This window comes from Acromyrmex echinatior, chromosome 6 (genome assembly GCF_024713525.1).
Source record: "Acromyrmex echinatior isolate Ae372 chromosome 6, ASM2471352v2, whole genome shotgun sequence".
NCBI lineage: Eukaryota > Metazoa > Arthropoda > Insecta > Hymenoptera > Formicidae > Acromyrmex > Acromyrmex echinatior.
The window spans coordinates 10,822,151-10,841,930 of NC_141857.1; the positions used below are offsets into that span (position 1 = coordinate 10,822,151).

Below are 19,780 nucleotides of genomic sequence, written 5' to 3' on the forward strand. Positions count from 1 at the left end.
TCATAAAAGAGGTGTGATTTATGGAGTCGTGGATAAGATTTTTTGTTTGTGTCATCCGAAATTCCAACAAAATAATTTGATTGACGCTATTAAGATTTTTTTATAGAATGGGTATCAGTTACGTTTTATTCGACTATTCATAATAGAATAAAATATCACATTAATAAGTTTAATAATTTGAATAAGAATAAGGATGACACTGAGAAGAAGTTTTTTACGATTCCATATGTTAATACGATATCCGAAAGATTTATACCTATTGTTAATATCTGTATGTTTAATTGTAAATTGGCTTTTACTATTCCTAACACATTGAGAAGTTTTATAAGGAGAGGAAAGGATGATTTGGAACACGTTCAGAATCAAAATGTAGTTTACAGAATATCCTGTGAGGATTATAATGCCAGTTACGTTGGCCAAACTAAAAGACAATTAAAGACCAGATTGCATGAACATATTTCTGATATCAATATAAGTTCAAAATCTCCATCAGTGATTTAAACCATCGTATGGAGGAGAATCATAACTTTAAATGGGATAAAGTAGAAATATTAGATATAGAGCCTTCATACAACAAAAGTGATATCTGAAATGGTCCATATTAAAAAACAGAAGTATGGGATTAATAGACAAAATGACACGGAGTCTTTACCGGATTTGTATTCTGACATTATACATTCTCTTTCTCCTTTCTAACATCTTCTATCCTTTTCCTCCTATTTTTCCGTTTTCCGTTCTCGATAATGTTTTTCTGCTTGACATTTCGTTTTGTGACATCGTTTAAGTCAGATGCTCGTTACTTTTGCGAATTTGCTTATAATAACCTATTAAATTAAAAAGATTATTTAATTGTACCACGAAATGGACCACATTTTACATTTTTTTCTCGTTGTGTATTATTGAACTCTTAACAGATTTACGAAGGTATATTATCATATTATTAATTTTTATGTGAATATTAATTCTTTTTGTTTACGGTTACTTTTCCAGAATTTTCTTATGACTTTGTTAATTCTTGATAAAAATGACTCACAGCGTATTACACAGAAAGAAGAAAAAAATTTTTTGTTAAGGAATTGTAAGAATATTGTAAGATTATGTACGAATTTTTAATTTAGAACAATATTTATATTATTGTAAGATTGCATTGAAAATGACTCGATTGGAGTTGAAACGTTTGTTTTATTTTATTGTATTTTAATTGTTTTGTATTAGTTTTGCTTATCTAAATTATAATTCTTTTATACGTTATTGGCTCTTTGCCCTTCTTTTATACTACCTTTTATTCCAAATATATTTTTTATAAAATTATAGAAATTATACGTGTATTTCAGTGTGCTCGGAATTAGTTGCGCATTTCGGGCCCATTTCTGAAGTGCTGCCTACTTTTCCTTCACAACCGCTTAACATTCAGTGACCGAACCACTGGATCACGCGCGGATCTCAAGAGGGTCGCAGTATAAGAAACATGTTGCGATCTTATCTTCTAGTAAATTATCATAAAAATATTTTTCTTCCTACATAATTGTTATTTTTTTAATAATGTGGTGATTGAACATCATATCAATATGGTAAGTAAATGAATTTTATTCAATATAACTTTTAAAATATTACTTTATTATTTTTATGATACATTCAGTTTGTATTTTTTTTTGTGGAATAAACCTGGAGAATGCACTTAAATGACGTGTCAATAATAGAACTTCAAAGATAATAGAAAGTTTTTTAATAACGTATCCAGATACGGTGAACGCCTTTTCTTGATTAGTCGCTGAGAAGAAGATAACGTGACTATGGTATCGATTAGGTATCTTTTTTCTTAGGTTGAAAACGTGGAAAATGAAAATTTTTTGTATGTATGTGTGTATATATACATGCATATATCGTTTTGCATGATGCTGTACGCGTAGAAAACGGCGTTATACGATTCAATCAGCTATACCAATATAACTTCACAGTATCGTTGCCGTGTAACAGTATTATTATTGTCAATTTAGTGTAGTATAATAGTGTTTTGCACACACCCACATACAGGGTGACATGAATATACGGCCCCACTCGTCCCGAGCAGGTAGAGTGGACTAAACTGAGTAGAAAAGTCCTCTACTATTTTGTAATGCTCGCAATAATTAACGAGATATTAACGTTTAAAGATAGCCGAATATGCGTCTTCCCGACCTATTATTGCCGAAAGTATGGCCCACCGAGCGCGCGGGCCGCGAGAAGCGGGGCTTACAGTCGCGAGTATTTAAGCTCAAACGGCGTGGCACGCCTGCTATGCAGAAGAGAGAAGATTTTCGAAGATGCAGAATTGGAGGCATTACTTGATCAAGACTCGTGTTAAAATCAAGAAGAATTGGCATGATCATTGGGAGTGACTCAACAAGCCATTTCAAAACGCCTCAAAGTCATGGGAATGATTTAGAAGCAAGGAAATTGGGTGCCGTATGAGTTGAAGCCAAGAGATATATTGAACGGCGTTTGTTTGCTTGCGAACAGCTGCTTGAAAGGCGGAAAGGATTTCTGCATCGCATTGTGACTAGGGACGAAAAATGGGTTCATTACGATAACCCCAAGCGCAGAAAATCATGGGGAGTTCCCGGCCATGCTTCCACGTCGATAGCCAAATCGAATTCACGGCTCCAAGGTCATGCTCTGTATTTGGTGGGACCAGGTGGGACCCTCGGCGTAGTGTATTATGAGCTGTTAAAATCGACTGAAACAATCACAGGCGATCAGTGTCGAATGCAATTAATGCATTTGAGCCGAGCATTGAAAGACAAACGGCCGCAATACAACGAGAGACACGATAAAGTGATTTTGCAGCATGACAATGCCCATGTTGCGAAAGTGGTCAAGACATACTTGGAAACGTTGAAATGGGAAATCCTACCCCACTCGTCGTATTCTCCAGACATTGCTCCCTCTGACTATCACTTGTTTTGATCAATGGCACACGGCCTGGCTGACCAGCACTTCCGGTCTTATGAAGAAGTAAAAAATTGGATCGATTCGTGAATCGCCAAAAGATGACCAGTTTTTTCGACGCGGGATTCGTACGCTGCCCGAAAGATGGGAGAAAGTAGTGGCCAGCTATGGACAATGCTTTGAATCATAATTGTATAACCAGTTTTTTACAATAAAGCCTCGAATTTCGGAACAAAAGTTGTACACCTTATATATATATATATATATATATATATATATAAAACGTTTCGTGTCCCCAAAATGGAAAAAATGTAGTAGCAGAAAATTATCTGCTTTTGATAAGAGAAGGTTATGGGTGCTTTTTAACAAGCGACTCACTCAGTACAACACAGTGGTTATCTCATACTTGTACATTGGCGAACAACAAGACTGTAATGATTCACCGTGTCATGTCGTGTCACACTGTGTCTCTTATTGGAAGACACCCTATAAAGCCAGTATGGGAAAGGTTATCTTTATGCTATTCGTAAAAATATCATTTTTATTTATCATACAAGTAATATGGTTAAATGTTATAACAATAAATTGTGCTTTGTCTAATTATGATCCAATGTCAGAGGCGTTCATCGTGGGCTGACTATTTTTAATTTATTGCCAGAGTTAATCGCGAGCTATAACAAAATACCATAGCCGTAACTTGTACTTTGGCTAGTTATAGATAAATGTCAAAGGCGTTTATCATAGGCTATTTTTAATTTACTGCCAGAGGCATTTCGATTATCAAATCTGGTGAAATACATTTGCGGAACCAATTTGTAGAATTTTGCGTCTGCAATTGAAAAAATGTGAATGGATGCATCGTCATGATGGAATCAAAAGCTGATTAGTTGATACCATCAAAACAAAGAAACTAACGAACACATCTGTCTGAAATTTGAACAATAATACTGTGAAAGATGAAACTTTTCTAAAATTATTTCTTTGATCTCTAAAATTATTGTAGTTTGATATTTGTGAAATTATTTCTGTATTAGTTCAAGAACTTTTTGAACTTATATCCCCATATAAGTCAATATATCAATAATAAAAAATGTAAAAAATGAATGTGGTTATAATTTCAAAAATATGAAAAGAAAGAGCATAAAGAACCACAGCACAAGATGTAGTTAGTGATATTTAATTATTCTTGCATTACGAATTACAATAAAACATTAAACGTTTCGGCCACAATCATCCAAATGTTTATCTTCCTCTTCTAAGGAAAGATCTCTCTCGCACTTGATAAATAATTCTGGAACTTTCTAAACTATTTGACTCATGGATATAAATAGCCGAAAAATATGTGATACGACCAATAACAATACATAGTGTCACGACAAATTTCTATCTGTGAAATGAGTATACTTGTAATTCATCGATTATTTTGCTGTAAAACAGGTAATGTTTCCTTTGTTTTATACTCCGTTTTAAAAGATATTAATAATAAAATAAATTTATTGTAAATTAGAATCTGGAAATTCTCGTTCTACACTTTTTACTACATGACTTCTGACGTTCTAACATTATTATATGAAGCAGCGTCGCTTTGATGCAAACACGATCTTTACAATTATAACACACGAGGGTTGAATTTGATTCCAACTTGATGTAACTCTGCGTCTTAAGAATATTATTAATTTTACTGAAGATGGACAGATTGTGGCCGAAACGTTTAATGTTTTATTGTAATTCGTAATGCAAGAATAATTAAATATTACTAACTACATCTTGTGCTGTGGTTCTTTATGCTCTTTCTTTTCATATATCAATAATAATTATGTATTAGAGTCTATAATAAAAATAGCATTTCATTTAAAAAACATGGATGTGACCTTGATCTGACTCTGCAGATGCCACCAAAGATCAAACTGAATATCAGTAACTTCTTTGAAATCTTACAACTTTTGTGTTCTAGTAAATGACTAATAGCTAATGGCTAATACATCAGTATCGTTAGTAATGAAAATTTATAGTTTACGTTATGTATATTAGATTTTCGATACTGGCAGTATATGTATAACAGTATACGTAATAATATTTTACCCTACATCCAAGGCCTACTTTACCTCTTTTTTCAACGTTTAATAAAAAGAGATATGTTTTTTATGGTCAAATGTACAGATATTAGTGCTATATGCTTTTATATTTTCAATATCAGAATATACAACAACTAACATAAATCAAAGCTAATAAGAGTCAAACGCAGATGATTAGACGTAACATCTTAAAAAAAATAATTAAATTACGAATTGATAAATGATATCTTCTTTACATTTCAACTCATTTTCTTCAACTCACATTTCTTTATTGTACATTTCAACTCCTCTTTAGCAATATAGATATATTACGAAAAGTTTACAAATACAAAAAGAGATGAAGTGATGTAAAATTTTAGTAGATAAAAAGCATGTCAAAAAATTTTTATACATAATTGATCGCAAACTTATACGAATCTATCTACTAAAATTTTACATCACTTCATCTTTGGCAATTTATGAGTGACACAATATTTTTGAATATGTGAATTTTTCGTTGTCTATATCTATATTCCCTTATTAGCCGTGATTTATGTTAGTTATATTTTATAGATTTAAAATCCCCTATATAATAATTGTTTTTCTCAAAATTAGAATATTGCATGTGTGTGTATTATGCGTGAATATCTACACAAATTAGAGCTAGAAGTAATTTATGCTGAGGTGTTCATGCAGATATTCCCTATGTTTATTTATACAAAATATTGCAATTAAAATTTATGTGTACATATATACACATTATATTTTATATGTATGCATACAATTTTAATATTGCATATTTAAACATAGGGAATACATAAATAGCTTAGCATAAATAACTTCTATCTGTAACGTATATATATTCACACATTATAGTATACATATATGTATTATAGTATACATATATACATATATAATATTATATAATATTGCATATAATTGTTAATATTGTATATAATTATATAATATGAGGTGTGGCTATTAAATAACGAGACTGACGCTGTAAAACATTTTATTTTGATTTCATACATATTTACTTATTATCACTTTCAATATACACCCCTCCTCTATCCCTACAACGCTCCATGCGAATCTTCCATTGTTTGAAACAGTGCTGAAAGTCTTCTTCTGTCAGCTCCTTCAGGACGCGTGCTGCTTTCTCTTTCACAGCTTCAACGGACTCAAATCTTGTTCCTTTTAATGCAGATTGCATCTTAGGAAACAGATAGAAGTCGCACGGTGAAAGATTCGGCGAATAAGGCGGATGGTCTAACACTGGGATGCTGTACTTGGCTAGAAACCTCTTGACAGACAATGCGGAATGACCCGGCGCATTGTCTTGGTGAAGAACCCATGACTTATCTTTCGGGTCGTTTTTTCCTTATTCTTTCACGGAGTTCAGCAAGAACGTGAAGGTAGTAATGTTGATTAATAGTTTGACCTTCAGGAACCCAGTGAAGGTACACAATCCCATGAATATCGAAAAAAACAATCATCATTGCTTTGAATTTTGATTTGCTCATTCGAGCTTTTTTCAACGTCTTCTCGGCCGTCTTGGAAACGCTTAAACCACTCAAAAACACGTGCACGCGATAAACATTCATGGCCATACACTTCTTTCAATAAATTATAAGTTTCAGTAGCGGTTTTTCCAAGTTTCACGTGAAATTTCAACAATTCATTGCTCTATTGTTACACTTATCATTTTTCCGGCGAAACAAAAAAACAACTCTAATGCGAAAGAAGGCTACGGCTATACGGATTTGTTTACAGAAGCGAGAGGTACTGCATTCGAAAGAGAAGGCTTCACGCTAAACAGCTGTCGGTCGCTGGCGTTTGGCGCCTGCGTACTTCTTCTGTAGTAACGTCAATCTCGTTATTTAATAACCATACCTCGTATATTGCCTATGTGTATTATATTTAAGTACACACGCTATGAATATCTGTATATTTTAACATGAATAACTTCTACATCTTTTTATTAAACGTAGCAAAAAATGGAGTAATTACATATTATATGTGTAATATATCTATATATTGCTAATACATGTTACATCTTGACCTAAAATGACATTGTACGAAAGGAAAAATGCTATTATGACCATGTGTTAATGTACACTGTCAATACTGAAAATTTATAGGTACGTATATTACATATTTTCAGTACTCGCAGTCTGTATCGGTATACTGTCGTAGTATCACTTTTTCTATGACCAATGTCATTTTAGGTCAAGATATAACGTGTACTTGTATTATTGTCAATATATGGACACGTGCATATACATGTATATATGTGTATATATATATATATGTGTGTAGCTACTCTATTTTTTGCTATATCTATCAAAAAGAGAAATAGAAGTTATCTATGCTCAAATATGGAGATATTACTGATCTGGAGACACGGTGTTTTGGCGTTAAGACAAACCCAATGTCATAGTATATTTATATTAGGTGTACAATAAATTTCCGCCGTTTGACAAAAGACGGCGCCATTAGCAAGTTATGATTAAAATTGTCTGATGTAAAACATTATATCTGATTATGTCTGATGTAAAGTTGAACATCTGTCAACAACATAACCTTGAAATACTAGCGATTTTGTATCAGCATCATATATTTTTTTTTGTGCGAAAATGCCGAGTTTTGAGCCGAATAAGCGTCATTTGCGGGAACTTTTGATTTACTTCTTTAATTTGAAGAAATCTGCATCTGAGTCTCATCGATTGCTTGTAGAAGCATATGGTGAGGCTGCCTTAAGTGAGAGAAGTTGTCGTGAATGGTTTCAAAAATTTAAGAACGGTGAATTTGACGTCGAAGACAAAGAACGTAGCGGAAGGCCGAAAATGTACGAAGACGCGGAATTGGAAGCATTATTGAATGAAGATTCGTGCCAAACGCAAAAAGAACTTGCACTTACATTTTGACTTACATCAATAAAACATTATGTATCGTTCTTTCACAATAAATGCTTAATTTTTGAAAAAAACGGCGGAAACTTATTTGTACACCTAATACGTGTAATATTTTAAATTGTACGTGTACTATAATATGTCACATAAATACATATTATGAAAAATTACTCATCCTAGAAGTTTATTTACTTCATAGGAGTGCATTTACTATTTACTTCATGCGGATATTCTCTATGTCCATTTTTATGCAATATTTTATATTATTATAATATATATAATGTTTATAATGATATACAGGGCGTCTCTTAAAAAGCGGACACTAATCCCTAATCACTAATTATATAGCGCTGATCCTGATCTAAAATTGAGTCAAAATTTTCTGAGCCATTTTTTTGTACAGTGCTGCATGAAGCAGTTACTATCGAGTAAAGCTAATCCAATGAGTACCGTCTTTTAAACGGACGCACGTCCGTGAACCGTGCGTTTAGTAGTGTGCGCTCCGCCGCGCCGCTATGTCGCTGACTCCGCCGTTATTGCGCAATATTTTTATGCATCATAATAATGCGAAAAATTTGTTTTGCATTAAACATCATATTCTTTCTATCAGAAGCATTTTCTTTCAGGAAAATTTTAACAAGGGATACGAGAACTCTCAATAGCAATTATACATCAAAAATATAATCTTTTTGCTTACAAATTATTTAAAAAATCTTTCTTTGCAAATTCAAAACTCTGTAAGTCTCCTTTTGTAAAGAATAGAAATATCTTTTTCTTATTCATACTTTTTAATTAATTTTCTCATAAAAAGTTCTCCATATAACTATCTATTACAGATGACTGGTTATTACTTAAAAAATTCATTTCTTAAAAAGTTTCTAAAATGTAAACATATTAAGAAAATATAAAACAAAGAATGATAAAAACTTTTTCATTACCAACATTTGGAGGTTTGAATAAGCAGAAGGAATGAATCTTCTGTCTTATGTTAAATTATTTTTTAAGCAATCCAATTCTTTTTCATAAATTTTTACGTTAACACTTAAATTTAAAATGAATTATTTTAATGAATTTTCTTGCGAATGGTTTTATCTAGTGTTCTGAAATAATTTTCTTTTAAAGAATTTTTTATAACAATTAAATATCCAAATAAACTCATGCTCAAAAGAAAATATGTAAAGCGTTATAAAAAATAAAAATTGCTTTCTTTATAAAAAAGATTTATCTTCTCTTCGTAATATTAAAGAGAATTTTTTGGTGAGCTGCTCTATTTTTAATAAAACAGCATAAAAGATACCTTCACTGCAAAAAACTCTTAAAAAGTAATTGTTTAAAAAAGTTACAATCTTTATCAATGAATTAATACTTTGTCACGACATAATAATAATTATATTAGGTGTTGGAATTAATTCGTAGCGTTTTACAAGTGATGGGAAGTACTTTCATTAATGTATTTTTTAATGCTCATGTGAAATAAATAACATTCTTTCATTAAAAACGCTACGAATTAATTCCAACACCTAATACAAATTAAATTTATATCATAACAAAAATTTATAATTATTATTATGTCGCATAATTTTAATTTTGTGTACAGATATTTTAATGTCTTAATATTGTTAAAATTGCTAATAACGACATGCATATGGCAAACCATTTTATTTTATAACAGGAAACAATATTCTAAGGCTAATATTGAAGAACTTAAATTTCTAGCTGTCGGTTTATAATTATGTTGTTACGTAATAATAATTCAACGAATTATAATTATGTAAAGGCATAATAAAAATTTTATGAATCAAAAATTATTTCCTGACATAATATGATATTAGGTGTTGGAATTAATTCGTAGCGTTTTACAAGTGATGGGAAGTACTTTCATTAATGTATTTTTTAATGCTCATGTGAAATAAATAACATTCTTTCATTAAAAACGCTACGAATTAATTCCAACACCTAATAATTTCGCATTTTTATTACGCTCCATACATAATAGTAATTCAGTTAATTTAATTTGTGTCTAAACTGAAATAAAAAATAATTTTGATTATGACCTGACATAAAATTTTAATTTTTAATTCGTTTAATTATTATTATGTCACAATATAAATTTAATGCAGCAGCATTATAAGGCTTTGAGTTCTTTAATATTAGCTTAAGAATATTGTTTTATTCTATATATTTATTAAATATCAAAATGTTTTGTAATATGCATTTTATTATTTGAGATTTTAACAATATTATAAAAATCAAATTCTTTTATCCGAAATTAAAAATGTGTCTCGACATAATTTTAATTCATTAATAAGAATCGTTATTCCTTTTAGATAATTATTTTTTAAGAATTTTACATTAGAAAAAGTATCTTATATGCCGTATCGTTTGTAAAAATAAATTTACAATCAAATTTTGTTCAATATTATGAAAAAATGTAAATCTTTTTATAAGGAAAGGAATGTTTCCCTATTTTTTAACATTTTCTTTCATTTCGAGTATGAAATCACTTGGATATGTAATTGTTTTAATAAATTATCATTCGTAAGAAAGTGATAACGCTCTAATGGCATGGCGCTCCGCAGCTATCACTGTTAGAAATACCTTAATGAATTTTAAGTAATGTAACGGAAGCTTATGGTCAAACAAGTAACTGAAAGTAATGTGTGATATGATTGAAAACATAGTCTTAAATGTAATGAACTGTCCTGTTAAATGTAATAAAGTTTTTTCAGAAATCTTGGCGTTAACACTTAGAGTTTGAAACAAACTAATTACTGAATCTTTCTGCGAATGCTTTTGTCCAGTTACAATGATGCATTTTTTTAAATGAATTTATTATGGCAATTACATATCCAGATAACTAAATAGAAATAAAAGGAATTACATGAAGCATGTTAAAAATTAAGAAAAATATATTTTTTACATCTTTTTTTTTAATATTAAACAAAATTTTGTATTCAACATTTTATACAGAGATTATCTCATAAAAAATAGAGAGAAATTGTTTTATTAATTTTTGCAAATGAGAAATGTGTGTGTGTGTAACGTTTTAAAATATTAGTGTTCCTGAAAAGGACTGTTGTGCGAAAGTTTCTAGTCCTAAAAAGGATTGTTTTTTGGTAATAGGTCTTATAAAGATTTATTAAAGTAATTGCTAAAAATGAGCTCTGCGAGCCTCAATGCACGCTTTCGCACAAAGAATTAAATTTCGTATGCGTCGAACCATTGCTTCATCAATGTTTGTACAGCCATTTGCATCCTTCCAATAACTTCTTCAAGTGAAGCGGGCTCCGTTGCATATACAATTTTCTTCAAATGACTCCAAAGAAGAAAGTCCAGCGGTGTCAAATCAGGTATCCTATTAATAATTAATATGTATTATTACAATATATATTAATGCATTTCCTTTTTCCTCTCCTGTCTTTCTAAATTAAAAATTTCTCGTACCGCGCAGATTATCTGATTGGCCCATATTGGCCTATCCAAAATCAGCTGTCACTATGAATCGTTCACAACAGAGCTATCTTTTGGAAAACGGACCGATTAATTTGTTTGAATTCCATCTTCGTTCAAAGATGAGAATGACATTAAGTCCAAAAAAGAAAAATCAATGGTATAAAATAATTTAAGAACGAAATTAATTAAAAATTGTGTAAGAATTTTGATGAAATAAAATTAAATATATCAAAGCAGTAGTCAAAAATAATTTATAGTCATGGTGTGGATTGATTGATATAAACTGTCACTAGATGTGTGTTGATGGTCATATATCTAGTGACAAAGTACCGCGAATACTTTTTAGATAACCCAATATATATATATATATATATATATATATATATATATATGCGCACATATGTGCGTGCGTGCATATTAATCGTGAATTTCGAGGACACTTTTTGGTAAAGATTGGTTCTTTAGGAGACTTTTGATTTCATTGAGGATCGTCTCGAAGTTCTGAATACAAATCGTACACTTCAGGGACATCCCCAAAGTTATTATTTTATAAAATTTGTACTTTTCGAGGATACATTTTTTCTAGTTACATTGAGGACTGTCCCCAAAGTTCCGTAAGATATTCGTCAAATATTCGTAAGACATAGGCTATTTTGGGGACAATACATTATAATCATTAATTTTTATTGATTTTGTAGTTTTGCGCGATATATATATATATATATATATATTAGGTGTTGGAATTAATTCGTAGCGTTTTTAATGAAAGAATGTTATTTATTTCACATGAGCATTAAAAAATACATTAATGAAAGTACTTCCCATCACTTGTAAAACGCTACGAATGAATTCCAACACCTAATATATATATATATATATATATATATATATACATATTACAAATAAATTGGCATGATGAATTTCCTATCTTTGTAGAAATTAATTTTTTAATCTTTATTATTTTTTGCACAGTAAGAAAAGATTTTCATTTTTACATATTCCTCTATTATATGGCAAAAATATTTATAATATCAAAAGCTGTAGTTATAAATAATAATTATGACTATGATTGGTCAATTTTCTAAGACCCTACGACTGCTACGACTTCTATTGTAAACTCCGCATTAGATGAATTTCAACCAATTGAAACTCGCCTTATAGATAAGTTTACTGCTATTTCTATTTCCGTTAGAGTACTTAGATCTAGCAGTATCTTGATTGGCTCAGCGACTTAAGTTTACGTTTTAAGGTTACAGTAACAGAACTTTTGTGTGCGGCAGCCCTTAAAGCCATAGGTCGATTCTGTATCTTCAAATAAAGTGAAAATTATAAAATTGAGCAAATTTACTAGGTGTTGACCAATGAAATAATCAATATTCTAGTAAATTCGCTCACTTTTATAATTTTTCAAGATATAGACTCGATTCGCATGGTTTACCTTCCATAACAGTAATCATAAGACGTACCGTAAGAAACAGTCAATTAAAATTAAGAGTTCAAAAGAATTCTCGACTATGATTGGTTGATTCTTACGGTACATCTTATGGTTACTATTACGGAAGGTGTGTGCAACAGTCTTTAGGCTATGTTCCAAATTTTTCTGCTAGTACTGAAAATCTATAGAACACGTAAACGACATAAACTGTAGATTTTTATAATAGTACTGATAGTAAATTTTAGAACACAGCCGTCATTTTGTGTCAGACAGATCACCTAAAGGAGAAACGATGCGGAAATCAACTGCGGAATTGTGAATGCATCATAGAAGTAACCATTCAGCGTTATTCTGCGTTATCCCGAATAGCGCTAATTGATTGTTTCAATAACACATTCTCTATTCCGCAGCCCTTCTTAGCACTGTGTAATTTCATCCTAAGGGTTGTTGCAGACAAAATTTCTATAACAGTAATTTTAAGACGTGAACTTAAGCCGATGAGCTAATCAGGATACTGCTTTAGATCTAGTACTCTAACGGAAATAGAATTAGCAGTAAACTAAAGGCCATGGCACACACTTTCTGTAAGGCCGGAATCAGATTATGCATTGAAGAATGAGATTGATGATTGAAAGATTGAAGTCTGGCCAATCAGAATAAAAGGAGCCAAAATTTCTTTGTCCTCATTAGTGAAATTTCAATCTTTAATCTTTAATCTCAATCTTCAATGCATAAGCTGCGTTCGGCAATGCAAATCTGGCATTTGAGTGGTCTTTTTCTACAGTACACGTGACATATGCTATAATATAAGAGCATTCCGATGCCTTGGATTTGCATTGTCGAACGCAGCTAATAGTCTGATTCCGCCTAACAATAATCATACAATAAGAATGAACCAATCACAGTCGAGAATTTTTTGAACTCTTAATTTTAATTGGCTGATTTTTACGGTACGTCTTATGATTATTGTTACGGAAGGTGTGTACCATGATCCATAAAGCAAGTTTCAATCACTCAAAAAAGAATAAAAAGAAATCTCCGCAAAAATCGCTGTAATTGGTGGAAATCAATTGTTACAGTGTGTAAATAAACCATTTCCGTTTACCGCAGCTCTCTGCGTACATGGAGTATCTTAAAGTGCCTTTTTATGTTGTCGCTCGACACTCATTTTTGGCGTCAAAATAAGTCACGTGATAGAAATTACCAGAAATTATGTATTATGGAATACACAGTTTCTGATAGGTTGAAATTCTTATTCTCTGTTCTCTGTTCCCTGTTCCTTTTATAGCCTCTAATGGTTCTGACACAGCAGCGCGATACGCGACATGCCACGCGCAATGTTCAACCATTATATTATTTTTCTTGAAAAGATGTACGTCTTCATGCAAATGTTTATGCGATTATGTAAATTTGCGTCGACATGCCCTTAAAGATGCATTTTCACGAGCTGCTCGAATTGGTTGTTTCAGCAACAAAAAAGATCACGTTACGACTTTTATCGCAAAACTATTAGAGCGACAATTTTATACATGAAAAAGGGCAAAAAGCCCTTGAATTTGACATTTGAACGACAAATTCGATATGTTGTTCCTATTTTTCATGTATCATTTGCGATATTAATACGCTGAATTAAACAATTATCAGCTCATTCTAATTGCATAGAATCTTCTATCTGGATCAGCAATAAAAAAAAGAATAAATTAGGTTATGTATATCACAATCAACGATGGTCAACACGGTCGATACAGCACTGTCAATAGCGTTTGAACGTTTGACGCTTGTAGTTGAAACTGTTCAAACTATAAAATTTCAGCCACTGGATAACGAACGACAAATCTGTCGTTCCAATTGTTTATTTTAGCAGTACGTGAAAATGTAAAGTATGTTCAGAAAACGTAATTCATTAGAAATAATTCACTAGAAGCGTTAAATGTCAAACCTCAAGCAGCAAGCAGCAAACCAACCAACAATATTTTTTACGCTACTACCCTTACTGCTTCGTTCATTAGTTTATTGCTTACTGCTTGACGCTTGACACTTCTAGAATCACAGACTTCTCTGTATCACATTACACTGTTGATTCCCCTTTTTTTTTATGTAAAAATGCTGCGAATTAGATATACAGAATAACTGATATTACATTTGTTATATGACAAAGATTTATGTTTATTGATTAGCTATAATAGAATAGAGAGATCCGGCAACTTCTCTTTTTTCTGCCAATCAATAGACTTGGAATGTTTTGTCGTACGAATGTAATATTAGCCTAAAGATGCTATTTCATTCATGCGTTTTTTGTCGTATAACAAATGTGTACAGAACAAAGAGGTCCTCGGATCTATCTATTCCATAGCCAATCAACAGGCTTGAAAAATTTATCATACGACATAAATGCACAAATGTTCAGGTTTGTTCGCAACATGCTCCAGCATACTTCAATATATTTCTGTTATAGCTCCTATTCATTTCAATGAGCACGTTAGAGTGAGTAAATTCTATAGTAGGAGCATTTTAGAGCATGTTAGAGCATACGACTCAAACAAACTGAAATATCACCCTAATGCCTCTGGCACACCAGCGCGATGTTCGTCGCGCGCGATATCCAATGAGTGTGCAGCTTTATCGATGTTCTCCTTCTAAAGGTATACTCTCATGCGCTGTTGCCGGAGTTATAAGATGTCACGTATATGCAGAAAAAGGTGCCAAAGGGATCATAAGATTAATCTCTCCGTGATTGATTCAAGATGTTATATATGCTTTTATGGGCGGTATTCATAATTCGTTTTTATTTCTGTCTTACATAATATCTTAAGATACTAATACCCGCACTCATAGTCAGACCTTGTATTTAAGGCTTTCTTAAATTTATCTTTAGATGCTCAGTAGCCAATGAAATAATTTGTAGAGTATCTGAAGATAAATTTAAGGAAGCCTTAAATATAAGGTCTGACTATGGGAATAAGACGGCTCTCTGATTGGTTCCTAACTTTTTAAGATTGTACTATGATTGTACTACGTTTAAGGCTATGGCACACCTTCCGTAACAATATTCATGAGATGTACCGTAAGAATCAGCCATTTAGAATTAAGAGTTCAAAAGAATTCTCGACTGTGATTGGCTCATTCTTATTATACATCTTATGGTTATTGTTACGGAAGATGTGTGCCATGGCTTTTAGGGCCGCAAATAAAATTTCTGTAACAATAACCTTAAGATATGAACTTAAGCCGATGAGTTAATCAGGATATTACTTTAGATCTACGTACTCTACCCAATAGTTACCCTTGATTGGGTTTAATAATATCCGTAGTTGAAAACTAACCAATCACAAGTCATCAATCACAGTTACTCCATTCTTTAGAAGAATAGCTATGATTGGTTAATTCCATAACTACACATGTTATTAAATCCAATTAAGGCTCAGTTGTATCAACGTTACTTTGACTTTAAACGAGACTTAAAACTTTTTCTATCTCGTTTTAAAACCGAAAAGAGACAGGAATAAAAAAAGTTTTAAGCCTCACTTAAAACTTGGTCAACACCATCTAGTGACAAAAAATCGCGGATACTTTTTAGATGACCCAATATATAAACATAGTCACTGTCTTGAATATAAAATCTGATTTTGAATATCGGCCTATAATTGGTTCAAGATGTCATATATTTTTTTGTGATTAAATGCCTTATTCTGCGCATGTGTACATCTTTGACAATAGTTTTTCAAGCGTATTAATTGGCTGCAAGATAAAGAAGATTTTGGCAATAATTTTTCAAGCGTATTAATTGGCTGCAAGATAAAAAAGATTTTGGCAATAATTTTTCAAGCGTATTAATTGGCTGCAAGACAAAGAAGATCTTGGACCTCTTTGTCCCATAGTCAATCAACAGGCTTGAAAAATTTGTTGTACGACAAAAAATGGACATGTAATGCGGAGTCTAGACAATAGAAGACATAGCGGTCGTATGGTCTTAAATCGTAAAAAATTGACCAATCATAGTCGATTATTCTTCTCATGACTATTCTACAATAAACCATTAATCATAAATCGGAAGATAGAAGCTGGAATTAATCAATCTCAGTCGTCAATTTTTTACTTCTGATTTCTGATTAATGGCTTATTGCAGAATGACCATTATATTCGACTGTGATTGGTTAATTTTCTACGATTTAAGATCCTTCAACTTTTGTTGTAAATCCCGCATTATATTGACATGAGGCTAAGACACATCGGGAGTAAGGGGTTTCGCAATAAAAGGAACAGGGAACAGAGAACAGGGAATAAGAATTTCATCAGAAATCATGTATTGTGGAATACAGTTTTTGATAGGTTGAAATGCTTATTCTCTATTCCCTGTTCCATTTATTGTGCCCCTAAGTTCATTTCCTGGTATAATAAGACATAGAGTAAATCCGTAAGTGATAAGAAAGTAGAACGTGTGTAGGAAATGAATTTCAACCATTCACTTTATGCGGGGTCTATAATATTGGGTCATCTAAAAAGTATCCGCGGTACTTTGTCACTAGATATATGACCATCAACACACATCTAGTGACAAAAAACCGCGGATACTTTTTAGATGACCCAATATATATGAATATGAACATACATAAAGGGTACATTCGTTTATGCAGCGATTAGCGTAGAGAGTATCACTTAATCCTTGTTTAACACTCGGTGAACAACAAGAATAAAGTAATACTAACCCTAACCGCTGCATAAACGAATGCAGGAAAATATTTATACACATGTATAATTATATATTAAATATGTCCATGTTCATTCCTCCTTTCTTTTGTAAAATTACTTTTAGTGTAATAAAGTGTAAAAATAATAATAGTGTAAAAATAATAATAATGTTAAAAATAATTAAAAGGGTAATTATCACACTATTTGTTTTAGAAAAAATCAAGAATTGAAGAAATGTAAAAAATTATTTTCATTTTTAATGCATTAAAAATTACATTTCTATGTAAAAATGAAATAAGAGGTACAACCTCCAATGGTTTTAATTTTAACAAATGTTATCCAGGTTATGATCATGTATACATTCAAAAGGTTTTAGTCGTCGATCAGACACCTTGGATAATGCTAATGCCGGTGATACTGTAATGTACTTGCAAGCTTTATAACTTGAAAAATATTTAATGAAAATAAAGTTAATTTAATATTTTGGAAACCTGTCGAAATTATCTGCAAGAATATATAATAAAAAGTAGGGGGTTCTATTTAAGATAACCTTTATATGAACGTCAAGCAACTATTCAAGGTCAAACTAATGATACCATCTTATGTTCCTCTCAAAACTATACAACTTTTGTGTGAAACATTTTTTTCTAAAATGAAAAATAAGCAAGTTGGGGGTGAAATGTTAAAATGGGACACCTTGTATATGATAATACATGTTTAAAAATATTTATGTATGTTTATGCATATTTATATTGGGTCATCTAAAAAGTATCCGCGGTTTTTGTCACTAGATGGTATTGATGGTCAACACCATCTAGTGACAAAAAACCGCGGATACTTTTTAGATGACCCAATACATAATCAAGCATAAAAAATTTTTTACAAGGTTCTTATTCCCTGTTTTTATTGCCTGTGCATATTGTGTTTCTAACTTTACTCTTAATATATTTCTTAATATTTCTTCTACAGTTAAAATATTGGGTCATCTAAAAAGTATCCGCGGTACTTTGTCACTAGATATATGATCATCAACACACATCTAGTGACAAAAAACCGCGGATACTTTTTAAATGACCCAATACTATAAATCGCATTTTAATTATTATATTCGTAATCAGGAAAGTGAAATCGCTCTATAGAGCGATTTGTATACATTTATATTGGGTCATCTAAAAAGTATCCGCGGTTTTTTGTCACTAGATGTGTTGATGGTCATATATCTAGTGATAAAGTACCGCGGATACTTTTTAGATGACCCAATATAAGATAGGTGTTACTTTCGGGTGGATAGAGCGAGGGCTGGGAGAGGGGAGGGAGTGTACGAGGAGGCCCGCTGTCCACGGGAAAGCGCTAGGAAGGCAGTCGCAGTGATCAGTGACTGGATAATCCTAGTGTTAATTGTTGCCCCACTATATGCACTTGCGCGAATTGGCGTGATTATCGCGGGTTCTCGTAGTCCGATTTCCGCACTGATCGCAGTTGATCTGAATAATGATTTAATGCACTTGAGTACAGATACGCGAACTTACGTGATTTTTCACTGACGGAAACTATACTAAAGTGAACCGGGTGAGTTTGACTTTTACTGACGCTCTGCACTTCCGCGAGATCTCTATTTATACTCCGAAAAGAGAGTGTTGTGCCTTTTGTCTAGGATACAATAGTTAGTTGCAATGTCATACGAGATTTATGATTTTTATAGCGTTTCCTATCGTTGTTAATCTAAAGTGCATCGTTAGAAGAGTTTCGAGAAGAAAAGAAGTGATTTATGTTTTTCTTTAAAGAGGCAAGATTGCTCCAGAGGGATGACGAATTCTGTTATCCTCGCGGAAAATATGGCCAGGTAAACAGATGATTACCGTGCACAACTAGTTTTGCGTGCAGAGCAATCATTGTCAGTCGCGAGTCTGATCTTAGATAACGCTAGGAAGTTATCCCATGCGTTTTATGATTTTTTAAGCGCGACGTGGCGCCTGTTTTCATAAGATGAAATTGTTGATCAGTTTGGGACGACAAAGCTTGGATTTTTACTATTGTGACTTCGGTGCATTTATAATGTCTTTTGCAATTTTGTCACTTTTCGGGCGTGCATTAAGGTTGTTATTCCTTCCGAGTTGATGGGCATTTACGAATTTTCGCGGAGCTTGTCCGGTTCCTCTTTTCAGTTCTGTCAGACCGTTATCAGAAGACTCCGCTCGAGTCTTGTAGACGCCAACCAGTCGCGACGTGGACGTTTCTTTCGAAAGAAAAGAATCGTGGCGTCTGTAACAAAGCTTTAAAATGCTTTTTTAGAAATCTCATTATAACCA

At 32.1% G+C, this 19,780-nt stretch overlaps 1 long non-coding RNA gene across 1 annotated transcript; it reads left to right on the forward strand.

The window, feature by feature from the left end:
- The first annotated feature begins 411 nt into the window (after positions 1-411).
- Positions 412-10,921, forward strand: LOC147909421 (uncharacterized). The gene is made up of 2 exons (XR_015545441.1): positions 412-4,365; positions 4,436-10,921. It is a non-coding gene; the product is annotated as an uncharacterized LOC147909421 (long non-coding RNA).
- Positions 10,922-19,780: the final 8,859 nt, after the last annotated feature.